We start from the raw sequence: 26,066 nt of genomic DNA on the forward strand, positions 1-26,066 counted from the left end.
ATCGGGGGCATCGCGGCCATCGCATGGACTAAAAAATCGGGTGCGATGGTACCGACGCGATGCCCACGATTTCCCCATAGGGAACAATGTTAAATGCCTCAATTTACCCGCGATGCCCCCGATTTCCCATAGGAAACAATGTTAAATGGGTCAATTTACCCAAATCATCATAGGGAACAATGGTAAATGGGCCAGAAAACCCAAAAAACACAGCTGAACAGTGAAATGTCCCCCCAAAAGTAATTTACGCCACCCCGCGATCAACGCAAACCCGAAGCGTGGCGAGCGCAGCGAGCCCGCGAGGGGCGGCGGTACGCGTCCTCCGACCTTTTCATACCCCCACTATCCACGTCGGCGTGGAGTTGAGAATAGAATAGTGTGGCGAGCGCAGCGAGCCACCGAGCCCGAAGCGTGGCGAGCGGACGCGGATACCTGTGAAGCTCGCGAAGGGACGCGTTTACCTGTGAAGGTATCCGCGTCCCCTCGCCACGCTTCGGGCTCGGTGGCTCGCTGCGCTCGCCACACTATTCTATTCTCAACTCCACGCCGACGAGGATAGTGGGGGTATGAAAAGGTCGGAGGACCCGTACCGGCGCCGCTCGCCACGCTTCGGGTTCGCGTTGATCGTGGGGTGGCGTAAACTACTTTTGTGGGGACATTTCACTGTTCAGGGGTGTTTTTTGGGTTTTCTGGCCCATTTACCATTGTTCCCTATGATGATTTTGGTAAATTGAGCCATTTAACATTGATTCCTATGGGAAATCGGGGGCATCACGGGTAAATTGAGGCATTTAACATTGTTCCCTATGGGGAAATCGGGGGCATCGCGTCTGGACCATTTAAGCCTTTTTTAGCCGCATGCGACGCGAGCGACGCGATATTGACTTTTTTCAATGCATTTCAATGGGAAAATCGGGGGCATCGCGTCGGTCGCGTCGCTGACCACTAAAAATGACACCCGGGGCGAAATGTAATAGGGTGCGATTTTTTGCTCTAGATGCGCAGAGATGTTTCTTCCTCGGCGTCTGTATTCAGAATGATTTCTGGCCAATCAGGAGCCGACTTTCTCGGCTCCTGATTGGCCAGAAATCATTCTGACTAGAGACGCCGAGGAGGAAACATCTCTGCGCCTGTCAAAGTCCTGCGAGCCGGGTACCAGATGGGAGCAGCGCTGTCACCGGAGAGGATGCCGAGGTCGTCGCCGGGGACCAGGTGAGTAGGATTTCCTTCCTTAGGTACCCCTGGGGACTACCTCGGATCTCGGACCCCGGATTCTGCAGCCCAGGAGCCCCGGAACCCCAGGACCAGCCCCGGAACCAGGACCAAGGCCCCGGAACCGGACTCTTCTGCCCTGGAGCCCCGGAGCCCGGACCCAGGATCCAGGGACCGACCTACGGGCTCAAGGTAGGTAAGTATCAGTGTGTGTGTGTTTTGTGTGTATTAAACTTTTATTTTACAGTGTGTCAGTGTGTTTTTGTTAACTATTTTTTGTACTGCAGAACTACAAGTGCCAGCGGGCCCTTTAATGCCCCGCATGCTGGGACTTGTGGTTCTCCAAGTTTTCATTCCAAGGGAATGAAGCAGTATCAGTGCACATACAGGCTAATTATACATCAACCCCCAATGTGAACTAGGTCAAAACTATTTTTCATAAAATAAACTTAGGTAATATTAACCTCATCGGTTGAGCTGCGCTGCTAACAACCCCGCTGCAGATTGTTTCCCGTTGACAATTGCACGGGAGTCCTATCCCCCAACAAAGGCAGAGAACCAATGGCAGCCCCCTCAGTGGTGAATATTTCTGGGGCAAAACAAACCAGCCCTGGAAGGTCTGTCTCCCCCCCCCCCCCCCCCAAAAAAAAAACAAAAACACACCACTGAAGGGGTTAAGGTGCATAACATTAACAAGGGCACTATTATGGTTCAGAAATGTAACAATTGCTTTGGAGGGTGTCTATATAGAAGCTTTGGGACAGGGGCACCTTCATGTTGCTATGGGGCCCACACATTTCTGTCTATGCTCCTGATTTTCATAGATATCCTACAAGCCATTGTATACTCTCCAAATCTCTCTGGATGCCAAAGAAAAGGGTCTGGGTCATTGGGTCCACCCAATGTAGGTCAACATACATTGGGTCGACAGGCTTAGGTCAACATGGACTATATTTCGACATGGTGAATTTTTTGTGGGGCATCTATGTTGACGAGTGTAGCTCTCCACACCCTAGTGTATGGTAGGGAATAAAAAAAAGCCTTTAAAAAACTATGTTGACCTTTACCATGTCAACTTTTGGCAAGTGTCTACCTATGGCCTGTCAACTTAAGGGTGTCAACCAAATGTATGTCGACCAAATTTAGGTCGACCCAATGACCATATCCCAAAGATAAATGGTGGCCTGACAGTCAGTCTGCCGCACAGGATCACATCTTCTGACTGCTCCTGCACCGAAAAAGTCTCACACAATTGCAGCCTGGAGTGCAATAGAACAAAAAACAAACAAATGTTAAGCAACAGTTATTAGGGGCCCATTTGTCATTATTTGCATATTGAGCGCGATATTAGCATCCGGGATTGCACTAAATATGCAAATGTACCGGGCCAATGTACCAATGGGTGCCCAGAAATTTATACATTTGGCAGCATCACATCCCTCATAAAAACCTATAGAGGATATGGCTGCAAGTGGGAATGGAGGCATCGCAGCAGGTCACAGAGATATCTGCATCGGTCTCACCTACATGCATCCAGGTAATAGCATATTTTTGAAAATAACCCCTGAAAAAAATGGGGAAAACAATCGCAATTTTTTTTGGAATAATTGGCCCCTAAAAACCTTAGGGGCCCACTTGCCATTACACATTTGCGACTATTTCCCTAAAACTGCCGATTTACCACCGCAGCTACCACCATCTGAAAAGACGGTAGCCCATAGGCTACACACGGCATTGTTGGCCAGGCAGAGGTTTCCCCCGGAACTCTCTCCCTGAAGACGTTCTGCCTGACTGCGCATGAGCAGCTCCCCCTGGCTGCCAGCTGAGCACATCACAGGGATGGGCTCATTCCAGAGCCACTGTCCCTGTGGGTAGCCATTTATGCATGCCGTACTGCATATTATAATAACCCACAAGATTGACGCTTCAGTTAAGTCAGGGTTGCCGACTTTTTCTTCTGTCTCCTCTCCGGGAGAAGCCCGGAGAGGAGACTTCCAGCTGCAGTTCGGGGGGCCCCCAGGATGGTTAAACCCCCAATTCACGGATCTCCGTGGGGGGCGGGGTTAAAATGATGCGATTTTAGCTCCGCCCCCTCCTCTGAGACCCGCGGTTTGACAATTTCAATCCAAAAGGTATGGGGAAGACGCCGCAATTGGGGGGTGGCGTGGGGGTGCCCCGGAATCCGGGAGGGTTGCCCACCTTTCCGGGGGGCCGGGAGGAGGACCCGATTTTCGGGATCCTCCCGGTAATTCCGGGAGGGTCGGCAACCCTGAGTTAAGTCTTAAAAGATTGGTAACTTAAAATGTACTACAGGCGGACAGCCCTTTATGAGCTGTAGCGGGAACATCCCAAAATAGCAGAGACTTCAACGTGATAAGGAAGAGGATTCAGTACTGAATCCCGGCGGTCGGGATCCCAGCGTTCAGAATCCCGACGCCGGAATCCCGACAGCCGAAATGCCGACAAGGGGGGGACGTGGATCGCCCCCCCTTTGCGGGCTCGCTGCGCTCGCCACGCTAATTTATTCTCCCTCCGAGGTTGTCGTGGACACCCACGGAGGGAGAATGTGTCGGGATTTCGGCGGTCGGGATTCCGGTGTCGGGATTCTGAACGCTGGGATCCCGACCGCCGGGATTTTAACTGCATCCCAAGGAAGATGTTTATTTAATGCAGAGCAAACACAGTATACTGTAAGCAAAGTTTATTCCCAGGCACTGGTTCTGCTGGTCAGCTGAAAGCTACTAGCCTAACCGGTCTGATTACCCTGACACCCTGCTGACAAAATGCATGAGTCTCATCATCTGTGCCTCGTTGAAACTACAAGTCCCAGCACACCCTACTAGTTTGCATGGATGGACTTGTAGTACTTTAATTAAATCTATTATTATTATTATTATCATGGTCTCTAGCGAGCAGATGCCCCGGGCCCAGGCTCAGATCTTCCACAACTGACCTTTGTAAATCTGCGTGTCTTTATAGAGGAACGGGATGGCGTTAGCCTTAGCAAAGATGTACAAGGAGCGGGAGGGATGGGACACCAGGTCCAGGTACAGTGTCACCTCTCCTATTACAGGTGCAGGCTCTCTAACCCACTCATCACCCCTCCCCAATGCACACCGCCCGCTTACCTCTGGCCCAGATAAAGCACAATACTCAACTTCAAGGGTTCCCAGGTGAGGTAACATGATACTACAGCTTGAACTCTGTGCTCCATTATCTGCTCACAGTGAAAGACTAGTGTATTAAGCTGGATACACACATAGGGCCAGATCGATGTACTAGAATTCAAAAGTGATAAAATGGAGAGTGATTAAAAAGCCAGTCAATCAGCTCCTACCTGCCATGTCACAGACCGTGTTTGCAAAATGTGAGGCAGGAGCTGATTGGTTGTTGTTTTTTTTATCACTCTCTGTTTTATCACTTTTGAAGCTTAGTGCATCTGGCCCAGAAAGTTTTATCTTTCCAATCTGTCTGGTGGGAACAAAAATCTGGCAATATATCAGAGCAAATGACAGTCAACCAAATGCTGGAAAACAGATAAATATGATTGTTCGGATACATTTGTTATATCAAACGGCTTTAACCAAGTAGTCTGAATAACAACTGTCTGTTTTCCAGCGTTTGGGAGCAAATGTTCAATTCTCATATGCTCCAGATTTTTGGTTCCACCAGTAAGATTGGGCAGATAAACTGGGTACACACCTACAGATTTAAGTAGGGTTACCAACTCATCCCTTTAATCCGGGTGAAAGCCAACCACAGAACCTGTGTAATTAATAGAGACAGGATTATATGCAACATAAAAAGCTTGAAATATGCATGCAAATATGCATGAAAAATACTTAAAATATGCATGAAAAGTGTTAAAATATGCTACATTAAATAATAAAAAAAAGTTATTTTTAACTTATTTATTTAAAAATCAGCATAAAATTAGTTGCAAATAAACCTCAAAAATAGGCCCACAGCATCTGCAGATGTCTATTGCTATACACAGGACTTTTTTTCTCCCTGGCTGCTACAGCAGACTGCAGGGTCCAAAGATCTTCTTGCATCAACTAAACGGACCCTCATCTCCAGCGCCGATGGATCAAATGTCAGCATAGCGTGTGAGGGCGGCGCAGTGGAAGGCTTCCTCTCTGCGCTGAATACTCACTGTGACACAGCATTTCCTCTGCGCCGTGTGATGTCACAACCCTTCTGTCCGCCTCCTCTGCTGCAGAAGTCTGTCTCTTGGTGTAAAGTCCCAGGCCTGGGGCAGGCAAAGGTTCAGGAGCTTCGTAATGGCATCCGCCCCGACTGACTTTTATCAACATGGATTGGCAGCCTAGAACAGTGTCAGACATATCGTTCATCAAAGGTTCCCCACACTGCGCACATATTGCCTCAGCCTGCACACTCTACCACTACCTGGCCAGCAGCAGCAGGGCAAAGCAGTGCTGTGACTCACGGATGGAAAGGGGGCAGGGCCTAAAATATGCACCATCACTAGATTTTAGGTAAAATATGCAATAACCAGTGAGAATGGGCAAAATATGCAAATGCATATGCAAACATGCAAATGCATATAATCCTGTCTCTAGTAATTAATATGTGTCCCGGATTAAAGGGATGAGTTGGTAACCCTAGATTTAAGTCATGGGAGAGACTAGTTTCTGACTGTACACCATGAAACAAGGGGCGCCGATTTCCTTTTTTCTCGGTGGGTGCTCCCAACCCCCGCCAAACCCCCCCCCCAAAAAAAAACCCAGCCCCCCCCCCCTTTCCTGGACTCACCCGCTGCTCGCTGTTGGGGTCCGGGAGCAGCAGCAGCGCCGCAGCGGGGTCAGGGAGCAGCAGCAGCGCCGCAGCAGGGTCCCAGCAGCAGCGGATATGCCGTCAGCAGCAGGGTCCTTGCGGAAGATGGAAACTAGCAGCGGTATTACTACCACTACTAGTTCCCATCTGCCGCAGGGACCCCCGCTGATGCCAGCATATCCGCTGCTGGGACCCCGCTGCCATGGCCGTGCTGTTGGGTGCTCCTCACCTTCCGTGGGTGCTCGGGCCCCGGAGCACCCATGGTTTCGGCGCCTATGCATGAAACGCGATATTACCATAGTGTGATATGGATATGTGACTATTGTCTTGCCAGTCATAACTCAGGGAACAGTGACAGGATTTAAGAATTTGTTGTTGATTTACTAGTCCATCATAAATAAGAAATATTCATAATAGGTTTATTGAAAGAAAATAATGGTTATTTATGATGCTTTTAGGCGCTTGTGTCATTTTATGGTTTTGTTTTAGTAATTGCATTTGCACACATTGGAAATAAGCAATGTCACTCACCACCCATTGCATAGATATGCCTGCTCCATTGAAATATAGCATTGTGAGTTACAAAATATGAACATTGTCACAGCAACTTAAGGACTGGTCACTAGACTGGCAAGTATAATGAATCCAACAGCTTCCACACAGGTGTAGTGATGTAGTAATCCCGCCTATTTTGGTGTTGGTTCCGCATACATTTGATTTGGTGCTGTCCACATTTTTTCAGGACCACTGTTAGTTCCCAATCTGCCCGTTTGGACATAATTACAGTGTACAATACAACTCTATTATGTTTGCTAAATAACATACTGCAGTGCAGCTACCCAATATGCCCTGACAATACATTATTCTTCATTAACCAATACTATACTCAAATAACACTGTGGCCAATTCATTCAAACTTGTAAATTTACAATATATTGCAATAAAAAGGAAATAATGTTGTGTTATTTATCATACTGTAGGTCATTTTCTGGGGCAATGGGTTCTGTATCAGCCTGTCACAGTGTAAATAGTAAAGTGATAGTGCAGTTTACTGCGTGGTCTCTAATGCTGTGTACACACGGGGCGATACGGGCTATAATCGCTGGGAATATGGTCGCAGGCGACCATATTGCCAGTGATTGGAGTGCGCACCAGCGATAAATCGCCGGCTGCGTGCTCCCGTTTTCTGCCCCATTGTAATCGCTGGTCGCAGGAGCTTGCTCCTGCGACCAGCTAATTACCTCTGCAGCACCCCCAGCAGAGGTCCTTTTCATCAGCGACCATCTCTGGTCGCTGATGCAAAGGAGACACTGGGCAATATATTGCTCAGCAATATATTGCTAGCAATATATTGCTGGGCAATATATCTCCCCCGTGTGTACGGGCTTTAGGATGATCCCATCAATGGTTGGCGGCAGGCAAATCAGTGAAGGGAGGGATATTAAAAATATATGACTAATTCAGGGAAAGAGGCAGAGATTATTATTTTTTTTTTTTTGGGGGGGGGGGGGGGGTCTGGAATGGAGCCAAGCACAATACTCCTGAAGGAAAAAAGAATATAGTCGGGTCTCCATGTCATCAATGACACAGGACCATCAGAGCTCTGCCATCAAAACTATTGATGGTTAACTGTCAATTGTGATCCTTAATAAAGCCCCTACATGGGGAAATCAATAGTTTTGTGGGTACACACCAGAGCAATTCAATATTTCATGCGTATATAATCAATGCATGCCATGTGTGCACGCCCGTTCGTACCAAGTTTACCTGTGCAAAGAGGCTAAACCTGGCTAAAGATCTGGCTAAGGGGCTCAAACTCCCGTTTTAGAGCACAGAGATTTCACACATTTCAGATCGCACTCTAGAGGCCTGCAGGCGAAAATGCTCAACCAGACCTGCTGCATACACCCCTGAACATTGCAGCAATTGAAGTTATTTTCATTGTCAATAGAGAAAAGAAAAGATGTAGCAGAACTGCCACTTACCTGTAAAGCTGATTAGGTTTGTGTGTTACAGCCTGTCTGTTTGTGCATTAGTGCAGCAGGCCTCCACAACTAGTGATTGAAACTCTCACTGTTGTATATGTACAACTAAGAATATGGCTAGACTTGAGGCAGGTCATGCAATTATTAAACACCACATCTCAGGTAACTTGATACGTTTGAGTTTAGTAATGGAATCAATCTTAAGGTGCGTACACACGTACAAATTTTCTGTCTGATCTATCTGGTGGGAACAAAAACCTGGAAATGTATGGGAGCAACTGACAATCAAAAAAATGTTCCCAAACACTTGAAAACAGACAGTGATCAGTCAGACAAATTGTTTAATCGTTCTGATATAACAAATTTATCAAATCATATATTTTTTTTCTGTTTTCTATGACCCCGAAGAGAAGAGAGAAGCCGGTACTTGTGAATTATCCGGGCTGCCGATTTTGTCCTTAAGTTTAGTTAACTTAAGGACACCCGACCGACGCGATGCCCGCGATTTACCCCCAAATCGGGGGCATCGCGTCGGTCGTGGCCGTTATAAGGGGCTGCGACGCGATGCCCGCGATTTCCCATAGACAGTAATGTTAAAAGACACGATGGACCCGATTTCCCATAGACAGTAATGTTAAAAGACGCGATGGACCCGATTTCCCATAGACAGCAATGTTAAAATAAAATGACAATGTGAAATTGCCCAATATGGCCATTTCACATTAGATATGTTTTAAAAAAAAATGTTTCATGGCCCCCCATCACCGTTAACGCCACCCCGCTATTGACGCCAACCCGAAGCGCGGCGAGCGCAGCGAGCCCGCGAGGGGCGGCGGTACGCGTCCTCCGACCTTTTCATACCCCTACTATCCATGTCGGCGTGGAGTTGAGATTAGAATAGTGTGGCGAGCGCAGCGAGCCACCGAGCCCGAAGCGTGGCGAGCGCAGGTATCCGCGTCCCCTTGCGGGCTTCACAAGTGTCCGCGTCCCCTCGCGGGGCTCGCTGCGCTCGCCACGCTTCGGGCTCGGTGGCTCGCTGCGCTCGCCACACTATTCTATTCTCAACTCCACGCCGACATGGATAGTAGGGGTATGAAAAGGTCGGAGGACGCGTACCGCCACCCCTCGCGGGCTCGCTGCGCTCGCCACGCTTCGGGTTGGCGTCAATAGCGGGGTGGCGTTAACGGTGGTGGGGGGCCATGAAACATTTTTTTTTAAAACATATCCAATGTGAAATGGCCATATTGGCCAATTTCACATTGTCATTTTATTTTAACATTGCTGTCTATGGGAAATCGGGTCCATCGCGTCTTTTAACATTACTGTCTATGGGAAATCGTGGGCATCGCGTCGGTCGAGTCGCGGCCCCTTATAATGGCCGTGGCCGACGCGATGCCCACGATTTTTCAGGCGCGATGAAAAAATCGGCATCCCGGATAACTCACAAGTACCGAGAAGCCACCCAGACAAAAAAAGTCAGCGAGAGAAGACCATGCGAGAGAATTAATGAAAGGGGGTACATATAATAAACCGGAATAAAGAGGGAGATGGTGTGAAGTATGTAGTTCCTATTGCTGTGGTGTAGTCTGGCAGTGGGACACACCATATAGAGTCTGTGTAATATGCCTCTATATTAAGTATGTTTCCTGCTGTTCTGCAGGAAAGAAGCATGCAGCAACCACAGTCTCATGGTCATTATAACAGAAAAGAACACACACAATGAAGCTATATCAATTCAATATTTTTTTTTTAATAGTTACATTTGAAAATCCAACCTGCCAAATCTCCCTAACATTTCAATTGATGTTGAGAACTGAAATGAATAGCTTTAGTCTGCTGCTATAATCTCTGAGGGCAGGTTATGCTAATGCTACAATACCTTATAACCATCCTCTAGTAATTCCTTTTAATTGCCCCCTAGCAATCATAGCTGCGTCAAGAAGAATAAAAATAGCTCCTTAAATAACTCAACCTTGATGTCGCCTTGCCCTGTATGGGGACTGCGGCATGCTTCTATATGATAGCATTGTTGACATATTGAAGTCACAGCAGTAGTGATTTTAAAATAAAATAAAGGAAAATGGGTTCAGGAGATTTCTTGCTGGGCTCCCCCAAGCCACGGGGCTGCATAGCAGTTTCGGGTGTGGATTGTTGGGGCTACAACAACTAGGTCGACAAGCATTGGGTCGACATGGGTCTAGGTCGACATGTGTCTAGGTCAACAGGACATTAGGTCGGCACAATCATTAGGTTGACATGGGCAAGGTCACAGTCAAAAGGTCAACATGGGGGTTTTTACTGTTTTTTGACCCGAATGTCAACACAGTCGACATGGACAGTTTGAAGTGCACTACATCCCCTCACATCGCTCGGGATGCTTCAGGCACGGTGCCTCACTACGCTCAGCACACTATTTTATCCTCACACCACGCCCTAGTATGGCTTCTAATTACTCATTGCCAGGGGTTTCATGGCAAGAGATGAATCTTTCTGCATCTGCTTTTGGCGGCGCAAGTGTTCCCCACCCTTCCAGGTAACACTATACATGCAGTGGTGTAATTATACATTTTTCACCCTGAATGACATTTTAGTGCTACTTAAATTTAGACATTTTTTTAGAATTTGCTCAAAGATGTTTCCCCTACAATTTTATTTTTATTTTGTGTGTGTCAGAACAGCTTGGTGTACTCAAGATGTATTTTTAGCTTTAAGTCAGAGGAGAGATAAGTTTTAATTGGCAACACATTGCTTAAATATATCTACCATGGTGAGTATAGACAGATTTAGGAATTCATTATTCCCACACAGTTACCATATTATCTTATTTCCTCCGTCTTTATACAATCAATTTTTCTCAAGGCTAAATACTCTGGAATCTGTAGCAATTTCAAGAACAAAGAAAGCACTATCTGTGTCTCTTACTACTAAAATGCTTTGCTTTGATACTTTGTCCTGCCATATTTCTTAGACCTTCCATATCAGTTGATTTATGCAAATAAAGGGCACATTCTGCTGAAGCATGAACATGTTTATACTGTATCTCCAGTACAATAATTGTACCGTGTATGGACACCTTAGCACAAAAAGGGCTGTGATCAACTGATGCAAAAAAATAAATAGATAAAGACACATCTTTTCATTATTATGGACCTGTATTAGTAAAAGAAAACTGATGTACTGTTGTATGTTTTAGTACATATTTTATTAGAAATTAGCAAGAATGTACCAACATAACTACATAGAAGCCATGACATAGGGCGTTATTCAATCTCGTGTGACGACTGTTGGGCGGGCCCGGCAGACGTGACCCGGTCCCATTCTTGGCCCGCTTGACTGCATTTCGGCAGTCGCGATTCAATGTCTCACCTTCACTGTGCGTGTAGGTGAGATAAACACATAGCGTTTTCTTTGAATGAGGCATGGTCCCTCAAATTTTCACCAACCTCATCCCAGAGGTTTATATGAAAAGAGAGGAGGAGGAGGACCGGTCTCAGTAAAATAATTTTAATATCAAATTTTCAAAGAAAAAGGCGGCTGCGACCGCCAAAACATGTTGGCAGAGAAGTGAGTTACTTTTACCTTTGTTTTTACATTGTTTATTGGATCATCTGTGTGTGGCTATTGGCCAATTGGCCACATTGCAGTTGTACCGATATTAAAATTATTTTACTGAGACCGGTTGGGATGAGGTTGGTGAAAATTTGAGGGACCAGGCCTCATTCAAAGAAAACGCTATGTGTTTATCTCACCTACATGCACAGTGAGTACGGTAGGCACCTTGACATTTGGACATTTCACACTATTTGGTGTCAGCAAAAGAAACCTTGGTACTTATGTAATATCTGGGCTCCCGTTTTTCTTATGAGACCGTGTCCCCTCGCGGAGCTCGCTGCGCTCGCCACGCTTCGGGCACGGTGGCTCGCTGCGCTCGCCACACTATATAAAATCAACTCCATGCGTAGTTGGATAGTAGGGGTATGAAAAAATGGGGTGCATTTAACATGGGAGCCCAGATAATACATAAGTACCGAAACCTTTATAGGGGTCAAGCTACTGTATATACAGTGAGTACGGTACACACTTTTTGGACACAGTTTTACCTACTGGTATTCCATTTTCATAGCATCTGCACGGGTGGATCTCTAAAAGATACCTTTATACACCTTTACCACACACCCTACCAGTGAGTTTGGGTACGAATCCCCCCATTGATTGTTTATCAAATAAACACGCTTTTGTTATTTTTATTTTTTGGAAATTCTAACACAGCTGTTCCAATGGAGTTTAAATGCCAGCAACCCTGATTTGAGCCCAAATTAGCTTTAAAATAGCTCGATACCCTGCGGAGCAGTGAGCACTTTTGTGCGAATTCCAACCGCCGTAAAAATGCGTCCAGTTTTGAGATCAGTCGCACTAGAAAATGAATAAGGGCTAATAGGATTCAACCAGCACCATTATATAAAGCCAGTATTATTTCTTTAGCCAGAAAGAGGATGCGATTTAAGTCACTTAATATTCACATTAAACACATATTATTTAATGTAAAATTTATTGTGATATTACTATTATCAAGTTAATGTATGTGTGAAGGTTAGAAAAAACCATACCAACATTTCTTAGTATTTTCGTTCACCTGTACACACTAGTTTCTATTGTCACTTTAGATAAGAATAAGAATAACTTATTCTAAATTGAATTTCAATTTTATTTTAAATCTATGTATACCTAGTTGACTTCTGCAATTACTATTGTAATAGATAATCAGTCCATGTGTGTCCAATAGAGGACGAATCCGGTTACTGTTGTTTTCATTCTCAATATATTATATCAGGAGCAGCATTGTAAAGCAATTGTCCGAAGCACTAATCAGAAAGATAACCCCCACAAAAGGGATGTCAGTTGGGTTCCTCACTCACACAGATAGTGGAGATTTATATCAGCTGATAACAGGTAAAAAGCTCTTGTTCAACACTAAACTTTTGATGAGATGTGAGCGGAGAAGGACAGCTGCCCTAGCAGGACCTGGCACCGGCAGCATGACCTAGTTGCCCTGCCGTAGTCACCCCCCTCATGTGCAGCATTGGCAAGTAAGTACGCACATGCCGATTTCGCACCCCATATATCCCCCCCCCCACCAATATCGGTGTTGGTGGGATCACTCTAACGTGTACGGCCTTAAGTAAGGGTGTGCATATGGACTGGGACAAGATATGTCCCATTATAATGCTGACACCAGGTACTGCTCTGAATATTACACTTGCCAAAAGTTTGGCTATTTATACCAGACCAGAAAAATTACGGGTACTTGTTTCCTAGCACGTCGCCCGCGATTTTGATTGTATTGATCGCGGGCGAAAAAATCCCACCGATTGCATCGCATGCAACCAAATCGCATCGATTGCATCGCATGCAACCAAATCGCATGTGATGCGATCAACGCAATTTTTACATTGGAATCAATGTAAAATGGTCCCTGAGACCAAATTTTACATTGATTCCAATGTAAAAAGCCCCAAAAAACCCAATTGCAATTGCAACCCCCCCTCATGGTTGAAATGCCCCCCCATTGTTAACGCCACCCCACTATTGACGTGAACCCGAAGCGTGGCGAGGGGCGGCAGTACGCGTCCTCCGACCTTTTCATACCCCCACTATCCACGTCGGTGTGGAGTTGATTTCATAAAGTTTGGCGAGCGCAGCGAGCCACCGAGCCCGAAGCGTGGCGAGCGAACATGGAAAACGAGCCCGAAGCATGGCGAGGGGCGGCGGTACGCGTCCTCCGACCTTTTCATACCCCCACTATCCACGTCGGCGTGGAGTTGATTTTATAAAGTGTGGCGAGCGCAGCGAGCCACCGAGCCCGAAGCGTGGCGAGGGAAAATGCACAGGTATACGCTTCCGCTCGCCACGCTTCGGGCTCAGTGGCTCGCAACGCTCGCCACACTTTATAGAATCAACTCCACACTGACGTGGATAGTGGGGGTATGAAAAGGTCGGAGGACGCGTGCCGCCGCCCCTCATGGGCTCGATGCGCTCGCCACGCTTTGGGTTCACGTCAATAGTGGGGTGGCGTTAACAATGGAGGGGGGGGGGGCATTTCACATACTTCAAAACCAATAGGGGGCATATACAATGAGAAATTGGGCACATTGGCCCATTTCCCATTGTTCCCTATGTAAAATCGCGTTGATCGCGTCGATCGCATCGCATGCCATTATAATGGCATGCGATGGACGCGATCAACGCGATTTTAACATTTAAAGCTCATTTAACATTGAGCCCTATGTAAAATAACGTTGATCACGTCGATCGCATCGCATGCCATTATAATGGCATGCGATGGACGCGATCAACGCGATTTTCTTATTGCCAGCAATTAAGCCTGGTAATTAAAAGAAAATCGCGTCCATCGCATTGATCGCATACCTTAAGTTACCTTAACTTAAGGTATGCAATCAAGTACGACGGGCGCCGTGCTAGGAAACAAGTACCAAATTACGACTCCATTTTATACTTACATATTTATCAGCATATAATGCTCCGAAAGGCCTGCTCATGCTACCAGCTGAATCCAGGGCCCGCCCTGCTACCAATGCTGCATTAGTAGGGTTGTAATTATGTGGACAATTATAATGGCAACAGGCAACTTGTTGACATTGTAAGAATATCAACAGGTTAAAAACTGACTTTAGAATATCGACATTAGTTAAGGTGCCCATACATCAGTGGGCACAATTCTCTCATCCATTGGAAGCGCCAGTCCACCCACAGGATCTTCCAATCAGCAGTCCCCAATGATAAGCTTTGTTGCTCTTCTTTGGATTTTTTCTAATTCTATGATGTCCTTTTTATAGTATGGGGCCCAGAAATGTACATATTCGAGGTGAGGTCTAACCAATGCTTTGTACAGAATCATAATTACTTTTGAGTTCCTAGTTTCCATGCCCCTATTAATACAGGCTAGAATTCTGTTGGCCTTTTTGTTGCTATATTACATTGAGCACTGCACCCAGTTTGTTGTCTATTTGGACTCCTAGATCCTTTTCAAGTACTGAATTACCCAATGCCTCCCCGCTTAGGTTATAACTAGCACACTGGTTATGTCTTCCAATATGCATAACCTTGCATTTATCCGCATTGAACTTTCACTTTTTTGCCCACTCATCTAGAATGTCAAGATCATTTTGAAGCGTGGCGACATCTTCTGATGATTTAATAACTCTGCTCAGTTTTGTGTCATCTGCAAAGATGGATACATTGCTGAGTAACTCCATCCCAATATAATAAAAATGTTAAATAAAATGGGCCCTAGAACCGAATCTTGTGGCAATCATGTTTGATACGGCACTGTTCACAACCACTCTTTGTTCTCTATTACACAGCCAGTTCCCTACCCATCTGCAGATATTTGCCCCTAATCCCAGGTCCTCCATTTTATTTATCAACCTCTTGTGTGTTACTTTGTCAAAAGCTTTAGCAAAATCTTGGAAAATCACATCTACAGTGTTTACATTATTAAAGTTTTTGCTAACCTCCTCATAGAAATCTAGTAAATAAGGTTGGCATGAATGATTTTTCACGAACCCATGCTGGTTATTACTGAGTAAAATATGAAGGTCTAATTATTCCTGAATATCATCCCTTAAAAATCCTTCAAATAATGTACCCACTATTGATGTTAAGCTCACAGGTCTGTAATTAGCTGGATCCTCCCTTTTTCCTTTTTTGAATATTGACACTACAGTACCTCTGCTATTCTCCAGTCTTTCGGTACCTTGCCTGATGATAGTGAATTATCAAAGATGTAATATAGAGGGGTCGCTGTCAATAGGATTTAAACAGTGCTCTGCACAAATCGCTCAGCACACTTCGCAGGTGTGTAGTGATGTGTGCTGTTCAATTCGTCGTTCAACACTGGCTCCCTAGTCATGCTGTGTGTACGGGGCTTTTGGGTGAGTTATTTTGTTTCTGTGCAGGGTAAATACTGGCTTCTTTATTTTTACATTGCAATTTAGATTTCAGTATAATCTAACGAATCTAACTCTCTCTACACATTACATTTGCCCCACCTGCAGTGCACACGGTTTTGCCCATTTTGAGAACAAATTTGCCCTGCGATCAAGTCTTACAGATGTTTATTCAGGCAGATTATTTGTACAAAAACACACAAAACTCTTCTAATGTTTAAATAAATAATAGCAGCATAATAGGTCATTAAATATATTAAATTAAACACATAGAAAAACATCAATGACATTTCATTTTACACAATAAATAAAGTTGCACCATGTTGACAGTTTTGACTGATGCTTTTTGTTCCAGCCTCAATCCTCTGTAAATGACTTTGCCACTACACGGCTTCGATAATGGGAAATGTAGACTGAGATATCCTGTGAACTACACATTAGTATAATGATGGGTATTGTGTGAACAACACTCTATAATGAGCATACAAAAAACCTGCATAGCAGTGCACATGTATGCCAGTAGCTTGTGGTGGCTATATGCCTTCTATTATGAAAATAAAGGAGGCTGCAAATTAAAGTGATTAAATAACCCAATTAGGACAGAGTTACAGATAATTCTTATAAGTGATATCCAACCAAGAAAAAAAGGCAAGATTTTTTATGGAAGCAAATGGTAAATGGTATGCTCTGCAATGTTTTTGAAACTTAAGACTTCGTTGGCAAAAACTGTTAAATGAAGTAAATGGTGCTTGTATTTAGTGTTCAATGGATGTCTTCTATAAAAGTACAATAAAGCCTTGTGTTCTATTTTCCCTTATAGATCATTTTGACAACAATTTATTGACCAAACAAATAATGATTCAAATAGTGAATCATACAATAATTCAACTACGGTAATATCATTAGATACCATAAATACAAAAAATAAAAGCAATTCTGCACAGTCAAAAAATTGCTAGACGCTCATGTACCGTTTCTATTGAGGTTTAATTATAAAATAAAATTGAGCTCTCGCTAAAAGAGTATATTCATAGAAAGCTGTTCATCCATCTGAGGAGTCTGAATGCAGATCATCACAGGCAACTGTCAAATATAGAACCAGACCTCACACTGTACTGCAGACAATGATGGTTCATATGGACCAACGGTAGTAATTGTAAGTTCCCAAGAATGGAACCAACTTGTTTCCAGTCACTGACAATGATAATGGTAATTAAGTTTCAGCAACGCTTCTAAGTAGGGAAGCCAATCCAGGGGAATGTTTTCAATCCTGGGATTCGGGATTGAAAAAATGCGCGATCCCGGGATTCCCGGGATTGGCTTTTCTAATAAAAAAACATCCTGGCTACCCCGCATTTACTTACATTTGGCAGGTGCAGCTGGGTTGTTGGCTGGGTTGCCGGTTGGATGGGTTTGCCGGGTGGGCGGTCAGCTTCATGCTGCCGGGAGCCAGGAGCCGGGTTGCTGGCTGGGTTCATGCTGCTGGTGGGCTGGTGCGCTGGATAGTGGGGCGGGCAGCACGGCTTCATACTGCCGGGCGTGACCTCTGATCTCGTCACGCTGAGAGGTCACATTGTGCAGCGCTGCTCTGCCGGGTACCGGGAGAAGCCAGGCAGCGTCTGAGCGTGTGCTCAGACGCTGCTCGGCATTAGACTGCGCATGCGCAGTCTAATCCCGAAATCCCAGGATTGGAAACTTCAATCCCGGGATTGAAATCCCGGCATTTTGGGGGCCAAATCCCGGGATCCCACCGATCCCGATCCCGGGATTGGCCACCTTACTCGTGATCATTTATTTATGTATTTACAGTTTCTTATCTAGCGCAGCAGATTTCGTTGCGCTTTACAATAGTAGACAGTGATAAAACAAACTGGGTAACAACAGACAGACTTGGGGGTTAGAGGGCCCTGCTGCAAGCTTACAATCTATAGGGATATAGGAGGGAAACACAAGGACAGGCATTAGTAATAGCATAGCAGTCCCACCAAGTTACAAGTCCAGAAGGTAAGCTATATAATACATAAGTGCCTCAGAGGGTAATCGTGTAGAACTTAAATATGATAGGCTTGCCTGAAGAGGTGAGTTTTCAGGGAACGCTTGAAAGTTTGGAGGCTAGCGGAGAGTCTTATTGTGCGTGGAAGGGCATTTCATAGGATGGGAGCAGCCCGATGAAAGTCCTGTAATAGTGAATGGGAGCTAGTGATCCGTTCAGAAGAGAGACGCAAATCTTGTGCAGAGCGAAGTGGTCGAGATGGGAGATATTTTGTGATAAGTAGAGAGATATATGCTGGTGCAGTATGGTTAATAGCTTTATATGCTACTAGAAGTGTTTTATATTGAATACGGTAAGATACAGTTAACCAATGGAGGGACTGGCAGAGCGGATCAGCAGACGATGAGCGTCATGGGGTTCCTCTCATTCCTCTAACTCCAGGTATTTCTGTCTTTGGTTTAGATGGCAACCAGTTGGCAGGTGGTCCCATAACCCATTGCACCATACCTCTAGTTGTTAATGGGGTAACTGACACAGAAAGCTTGTGTTTTTTTGTTTTTCATAGACCGTTAGCCCAGATTGTGTTGGGTCTACCCTGGCTTAAGATTCATAATCCCGGATTTGACTGGCAGACCGGGGAGTTGTTACATTGGGGTAAAGGTTGTGCCTCCAGGTGTCTGGTGCTCCCCATTCAGTCACTTCGTGACTGAAGTGGCTGAATGCCTCTTTTGCCGACGTTTTTTCTAAAAAAGAGGCTAATATATTACCACCGCATAGGCCATATGACTGCGCTATCACTCTCCTCCCAAATGTCAAATTGCCTAAAGGTTGGCTCTATTCATTATCCCTACATGAGGCAAAGGCGATGGAGGATTACATTGAGGAAAATCTTAAGAAGGGCTTTATCAGACCTTCTACATCTCCGGTGGGAGCCGGATTCTTTTTTTGTGGGGAAGAAAGACGGCTCCCTCAGACCTTGTATTGATTACAGACCACTCAATGATATTAGTGTAAAGCATTATTATCCTCTGCCCCTCATATCAGTTCTGTTTGATCAGTTACGGACGGCTACCATATTTTCCAAGATTGATTTACGGGGTGCCTACAACTTGATTAGGATAAAGGAGGGTGATGTGTGGAAGACAGCTTTTAATACCCACACAGGGCATTATGAGTATCTAGTAATGCCCTTCGCCCTTATGCCCTTCGGCCTTGCTAATGCTCCAGCGGTTTTCCAGGACCTCATTAATGTTCTTAGAGATTTTTGGGGTATCTTTGTCGTTGTGTACTTTGACGATATCCCTGGAGCAACATCGTCATCATGTACGTGCTGTCTTACAGAAATTAAGGGAGAATCATCTCTATGCTAAGCTAGAGAAATGTGAATTTGAGAAAGAAAGCATTTCCTTCTTAGGTTATATAATTTCTCCTAGTGGGTTTTAGATGGGCCCAGTTAAGGTCCAAGTCATCAAGGACTGGGTTCAGCCCTCCAGTCTCAAATCCACACAAAGATTTCTGGGCTTCGCCAACTATTACCGCAGATTCATTCCGGCATTCTCTGACATCGTAGCACCCATTGTTGCCTTGACCAAGAAGGGGCAGATCCTTCTTCCTGGCCTACCTCTGCGGTGGAGGCATTCAACAGTTTGAAGACCGCTTTTGTCTCTGCGGGGATTCTGCGACATCGTAACCCGGATCTCCCATTTGTTCTGGAAGTGGATGCGTCTGAGATTGGCCATTAAGTCCGCACTTGAGGAATGGAGGCATTGGTTGGAGGGGGCCAAATTCCAAGTGACCATTTTCACTAACCATAAAAATCTGGCATATTTACAGTCTGTAGAGAGAGTTTGCTCCTTTATAAAGCAGGGGGTATGTCTGCACTCTGGATAGAATTTATATTTATATGATCTTCAGATCAGATCCCCACGTTTTATTAAATCGATTTGTGGGGGTGCAGTTCCCCAACAGTAATGGTTTGAGCAATAAGCAAGAAAGAAAAAGAACTGTTGTTTGGGGAGCGCACTTAGACAAAAAAATATTTGCATAAAATTTAACTTTTAATAGATCATATTAAGATCCCATTATATAACATGATGGGAAGCCGCAGTGAATTTTAAAGAGGTTAAAACAATACATACAAACATACAAACACACAGATGGTGTTTTTTGTGATAAAGATTTTGTGGAAAAAGTGATCCTAAAAAGATCTTGCACTGAAAGATGTCAGTTTCCTTAGTTAAGCAGATTTTCAATGTATAGAAGAGATATGATTTATCGTCCAGAAGATGTTTTTATTATATAAATACCTCTGACAATAAAAATTCTTGTGTTATTCAAGGTGTGTTTTACTGTGTATTCACTAATACTCTTCTTTAACCCTTGCTGGTCCACTGTGGGACCATGGGCATTTTTGTGTACAGGGTTCAGGGATGTAATTCTCCTCTGTGTCAATTGTATCACCAAGTGTAATGCAGTCACCTTGGTTTGAAACCAGGTGATCTTTAATAAATTCCGGTACAGTTATTATTGGGTAAGTATTTTGTGGATATGCCCAGCAGTGCAAATATTTCAGGAACTAGTATCTCGAGATCTTGACACTCTCCTCAAAACAAAGAAACATCATAGAAAGAATGTAAGTAAAAAAGAAAAACTGGCTCTACAAGAAATTGCCAAATGGGATGATGTTATAGTGAAACAGTCCGATAAGGGCGGTAATATAGTACTATGGCCTAGGGAAATGTACATTGAAGAGCTCAACAAACAATTGAGCGATACCAAATGTTACAAGAAACTAGTTTTTAATCCCAACCACACTTTCACTACACAATACAACATCATCATACAGACGGCATGTAACAATAATATCATCTGCAAGAAAGATTATGACTTCCTAAAAATAGACAAACCTGTGACCCCCAGGATGTATTTGCTCCTAAAAGTCCACAAAAATGAGAAAAAGTCTCCGGGCAGACCTATACTGTCAGGAATGGGACGCCTGACAGAAAAGGCAAGCATATATGTGGATCAGTACCTTAGAACACACGTAACTGCCTTACCATCCTACACACGTGACACCATGGATGTGTTAACCAAACTCCAGAATATGACAGTCAACCCTGGGGTTTGGCTGGTGTCATGTGATGTAGAAAGCCTGTACACTAGTATAAACCATCAAAGAGGTGTACAGGCAACAAAGTTCTTTTTGGACATGGGAGTACACACGGATTTTAATGAATTCCTTTTAGAACTCTTGGAATTTATTCTGACCAGTAAAAAACAGTAAAACACACCTTGAATAACACAAGAATTTTTATTGTCAGAGGCATTTATATAATAAAAACATCTTCTGGACGATAAATCATATCTCTTCTATACATTGAAAATCTGCTTAACTAAGGAAACTGACATCTTTCAGTGCAAGATCTTTTTAGGATCACTTTTTCCACAAAATCTTTATCACAAAAAACACCATATGTGTGTTTGTATGTATTGTTTTAACCTCTTTAAAATTCACTGCGGCTTCCCATCATGTTATATAATGGGATCTTAATATGATCTATTAAAAGTAAAATTTTATGCAAATATTTTTTTGTCTAAGTGCGCTCCCCAAACAACAGTCCTTTTTCTTTCTTGCTTATATTTACAGTCTGCCAAGAGACTTAATGCCCGGCAGGCCAGGTGGACCCTATTTTTTGCTCATTTTAATTTTATTATTACTTTTAGGCCTGGGTCCAAAAATACAGTAGCGGACGCTCTCTCAAGAAGTTTTGTGGCCATTCAGGATTCTCATTCCCCTCCCGAACCCATCATTCCCTCTACACGCATTTTGGCAGGTGTTACTCAGACTCTGCTGGATCAGGTAATCCGGGCCCAAACTTCAGTACCCAGTTCCCTTCCGGAGGGTAGGCTTTTTGTTCCCCCGAATCTCCGGAGGAAGATTCTTTTTGAGATTCACCCCTGCAAGCATGCAGGTCATCCCGGGGTGTCCCTACTCTCCCGGTCCATCTGGTGGCCTTCTATGAGGAAGGATGTTGAAGCATTTGTCCTCTCGTGTGACGTTTGTGCCAGGAATAAAGCCCCTCGTTGCGCCCCGTTAGGTCAGCTGCTTCCCTTATAAGTACCATGGAGACCTTGGTCACACATCTCCATGGATTTTGTCACCGATCTTCCACAGTCCTCTGGTCGCAATACCATTTGGGTAGTGGTGGACAGGTTAAGCAAGATGGCGCATTTTACTGCATTGAAAGGGCTTATTTCAGCTCGAGAATTAGCCTCACTGTTCCTCCTTCATATTTTTTTTGTCTTCATGGTCTACTCGAGGACATTGTAACGGAATTGCAAGTGCAGGTAACTGATAACGGAATTGCAGGTGTAGGTAAGTGATTGAAGATTGGAAGATTGGATGATAGGGTAATCCATTCTGCCGCAGCTATCATAGGCTGTGAGCTGCCCTCTACTGAAGAGATTTTTGTTAAGAACTGCCGGCGCAAAAGAGATAGTATTATGCTTGATCCCCACCATCCTTATTACCATATGTTCTCATTTTTACCATCAAAGAAAAGGTTAAGGCTTCCTAAGCTACGAACTACACGTATGAGAAACAGTTTCTTTCCTTTAGCAATTATTGATTTTAACCAAGATCGTTAATTGTTGTCTTTTTATGCTTCGTACTGAAATTTCGTTGTTGTTCAATTTTTTTTTATTGCGATGACAATGACAATAAAACTGTTATTATTATTATGATTGAGGATTGGATGATTGGAGATTAGATGATTGGAGATTGGTCTGACGATGAGCCAAGGGATTTCCAGAAAGGAAGGCTTCTGATGTGTGTGGCTCACCGGAGACTGCAGAACGACCACAGGAGCACAGGTGCCGGAAGTACGGAGTAGGCCGGAACTGGGGCACAGATATGGATAGCTGAGATCTGTGGAGAGAAGGTGGTCACAGGTGCAGGAACTGAAGCAGGCAGGTGCAAGTGTTCACAGGTGCAGGAACTTGGAAGCACACAGGTGAATGCTGGTGCAGGGTCTTGGAATGCAGGAACAGGTGAACACTGGTGAAGGAGATTGGAGAGACACAGGTGTAGGAACACTGGTGCAGGATCTTGAAATGCAGGAACAGGTGAACACTGGTGAAGGAGTTGGAGGCACAAAGGTGTAGGAACGCTGGTGCAGGGTCTTGAAATGCAGGAACAGGTGAACACCAAGGAGCTTGGAGGCACACAGGTGCAGGATGCAGGTGAAGTACAACAGGAATGGTAGCTGACGGGGACAGCTGGCTTGGAGACTGCCTGGAAGCAGCAGGAGACAGTGCCCGAGCACTGTAGGAGTCAGGCTGTGCAGGAGCTGGTATAGCACTGGAGCATAGGCACATCTAACCAGATGGTTGACAATGGAAGCTCTGATAAAGAGCAGGAGTCCACCTAGCACTTTTATACCTGCATGTAGGAGGAGACTTGGCTGGCCAGTAACGAGAGCAGCTGTAATGAGCTGAGGCATAGGCAAGGTTGCAGGATTTGCTTCACAGCTGCAGCATCAGGTAATCACTGGAGAGACTCTGGGGAATCTGTGCTGTGATCTGCACACAAACAATACTGAGGGTATCCAGACTTGGAGCACAGTGACAGTCTGGAGAGACACTTTAAAGGTAAAAATTGTGTTTGTTTTACCTGGATCGTGACAGTTGCTTAGCAACGGCCCGAACTTCCGCCCTTCGCATTGCGGCTGACATCAATAGCCGGCGGGGCGCAAGTTTTGAATAAATAGCCGGCGTCTGCTGGCAACAGATGCCGGTTATAGCTCCTTGTCCTACCTGTCAGCCTTGGTAGTGTTCCTGGTTCCCGTCTCCTCCTGACTGTCGGTTCCTGCTATTTGAGTCTCTAAAGCTTGCTCCAGCGTCACTGCAGATAAGTCAGGGGTCCATCCTGCAAGTTTACCCTTGTACTTCGCTGTATTGTTTTTTATATATTCCACCACTGTGCATTGTTGCGCCCACACTGTGTAGTTATTTCACCATTTTTACCAGTGCATTTGTTTATTTTTTGTGTGTCACCTTTTGAGCATTGTTGCTCCCTTGGGGCTTCTGGGGGTTCCCCGTCCCACGTGTGGGCTTAGGTAGCTTTCCCCTTGCCGTCCCTCTGCCTTGGCAGACGCGTTGTCTCCCATAAGACCTGGTGGCATCGGGGTTGGAACCGGCGTAACCAACTCCTTTGAACGCGGCTATTATAGGTGAAGCCTAGCACCGCACGTGTCCGCTAACTGCAGCCAGAGGCAACAGAGTTAGGGTGTTGGTTCAGGGATACTTCCAGGGTTCTAACACTCAGTACAGAGTTAGGGATTGTTCAGGATGTAGTTCTCGCCTTCTAGAGGTGTGCACTGGTAAAAGGTTACAGAACCTTTCACCAGTGCATATTTCATTTCTCTGTTGCTGCTGGATGTTCTTGCTAGATAACCTCTTGTTCTTCTGTTTCTTTATGACCTTCCCCTGCCTGCTCTCTCCTTAAGAATGAGTACTCCCTCCCACATATCCCTCCTTCCCATTATACTGAACCTGTGATATTATCTCTATGTCCTTTCCAGTGAGGCTTGCCTAATTTCCGGTGAGGTGCACATCCCAAGAGTTTATTGCTGCTCGCATCTAGTCGATGCTCGTGCTTTTAATTGTGGCTCTAAGCAAAATAAGTAAAAGGTAGAAGCCTGTGGGGCAGCAACGGATTAGGAACTGCTGGAGAAAAAACTGGATGGAAATGTGTTAGAGATTTATATGCAAACATCCAGTTTTTTCTCCAGACGTTCCTAATCCCTTGCTGCCCCACAGGCTTCTACAGTACCTTTTACTTATTTCACTTAGAGACACAAAATGGCTTTTTGCGCATGTAGATATTAAGTCACAGGGCTGCCTCTGTCTGGCACCCGGAGAGAGACAGCCCTGTAATGTCAGTGACAGGAGTTTGTTCTTCCAGCACCGGGGATCAAGTACCCAGGATTGGAAGTGCAAACTCCTGTCACTGACATTACAGGGCGGCCTCTCTCCGGGTGTTCAGCATCCGATCCCCGGAGCCGGCTCACAGTCACAGACGCTGAAGAGGGGGCACTTCCGGAGCAGGGCAACAGTATTTTTAAAAGAAAAAAAACACACCACTGCTTGCCGTTGCCGCCCCCAGCAGGTGCCGCCCATAGGCCCCTGCCTCATGGGCCTAGTGGGAAATCCGGCCCTGGTGCTATAGTATTAAGGGTATAGATCCACCTGCTTTTGTTTTGCAAGAGGACTTTACCCCTATTACCTCCTCTAATAGATGGAGGGACATGGTCGATGATAATGGCTCGGATGCTAGGTATGCTGTTTCAGTATCCAAGCCATTATCAACCATGTCCCTCCATCTATGAGAGGAGGTAATAGGGCTAAAGTCCTCTTGCAAAAAGAAAGCAGGTGGATCTATACCCATAATACTATAGCACCCAAGAGATTAAATGAAACATTTTGGTTGATGTCTTTCCTCCAACACGTTTCGGCTAGTTTACCTTCTTCTAGGAAGATGGCAATAGGCACCCAGACGTTCACTACCAGCGTGTGCACACGCTTAGCAGTAGACGCCGCAATCACCGTGAGACCGAAGCCGGGAACCACAGAGGTGAGTACGGGGAGAGGAACACGGAACCGGTGCTGGGAACCCGTAAGGAGGTGAGCAGGCACGGCGGCAGACCTACCCAGAATCCGCAGCAGTGCGCTGCTAACTTCCACAGACGAGAAGAAACACAGGATGGTAACCGCAGCACAGGAAGCAGTGTCACTCACACGGCTTCCGGTTCGTGCGGACCGACTGTGGAACTCCGGAGTCCGGGACTACAAGCACGCAGGTACCAGCATTACTCTCCCCCGAAAACACAAACCCAAAGAAAGAGGTACCTGAAGGGGTTGGGATTGTATGGTCTACAGCAAGTTGGTCGATATGGTTCTAGGTTGACATGGTTCTAAGTTGACATGGGTTTAGGTTGACCGGTCAATAGGTCGACACAAGCATTAGGTCAACAGTCAAAAGGTCGTCATGGGGTTTTTCACAATTTTTTTACCCGAATGTTGACACAGTTTCCAATGTACTGCATCCCCTCA

The 26,066-nt window shown here is 45.2% G+C and overlaps 2 protein-coding genes across 2 annotated transcripts in view; both read right to left on the reverse strand.

The window, feature by feature from the left end:
* Positions 1 to 26,066, reverse strand: part of LOC146008861 (glutathione S-transferase theta-1-like) — a 184,509-nt gene that overhangs the window by 125,731 nt on the left and 32,712 nt on the right. The window lies entirely within an intron of this gene.
* Positions 16,904 to 26,066, reverse strand: part of DDX51 (DEAD-box helicase 51) — a 92,676-nt gene continuing 83,513 nt past the window's right edge. Inside the window, exon 16 of the mRNA XM_083148624.1 lies at positions 16,904 to 17,166. The gene's annotated coding sequence lies outside the window, so the exon portion shown is untranslated. The remainder of the gene's footprint in view (positions 17,167 to 26,066) is intronic.

This window comes from Crinia signifera, chromosome 1 (genome assembly GCF_055691185.1).
Source record: "Crinia signifera chromosome 1, ASM5569118v1, whole genome shotgun sequence".
Classification (NCBI taxonomy): Eukaryota; Metazoa; Chordata; class Amphibia; order Anura; family Myobatrachidae; genus Crinia; species Crinia signifera.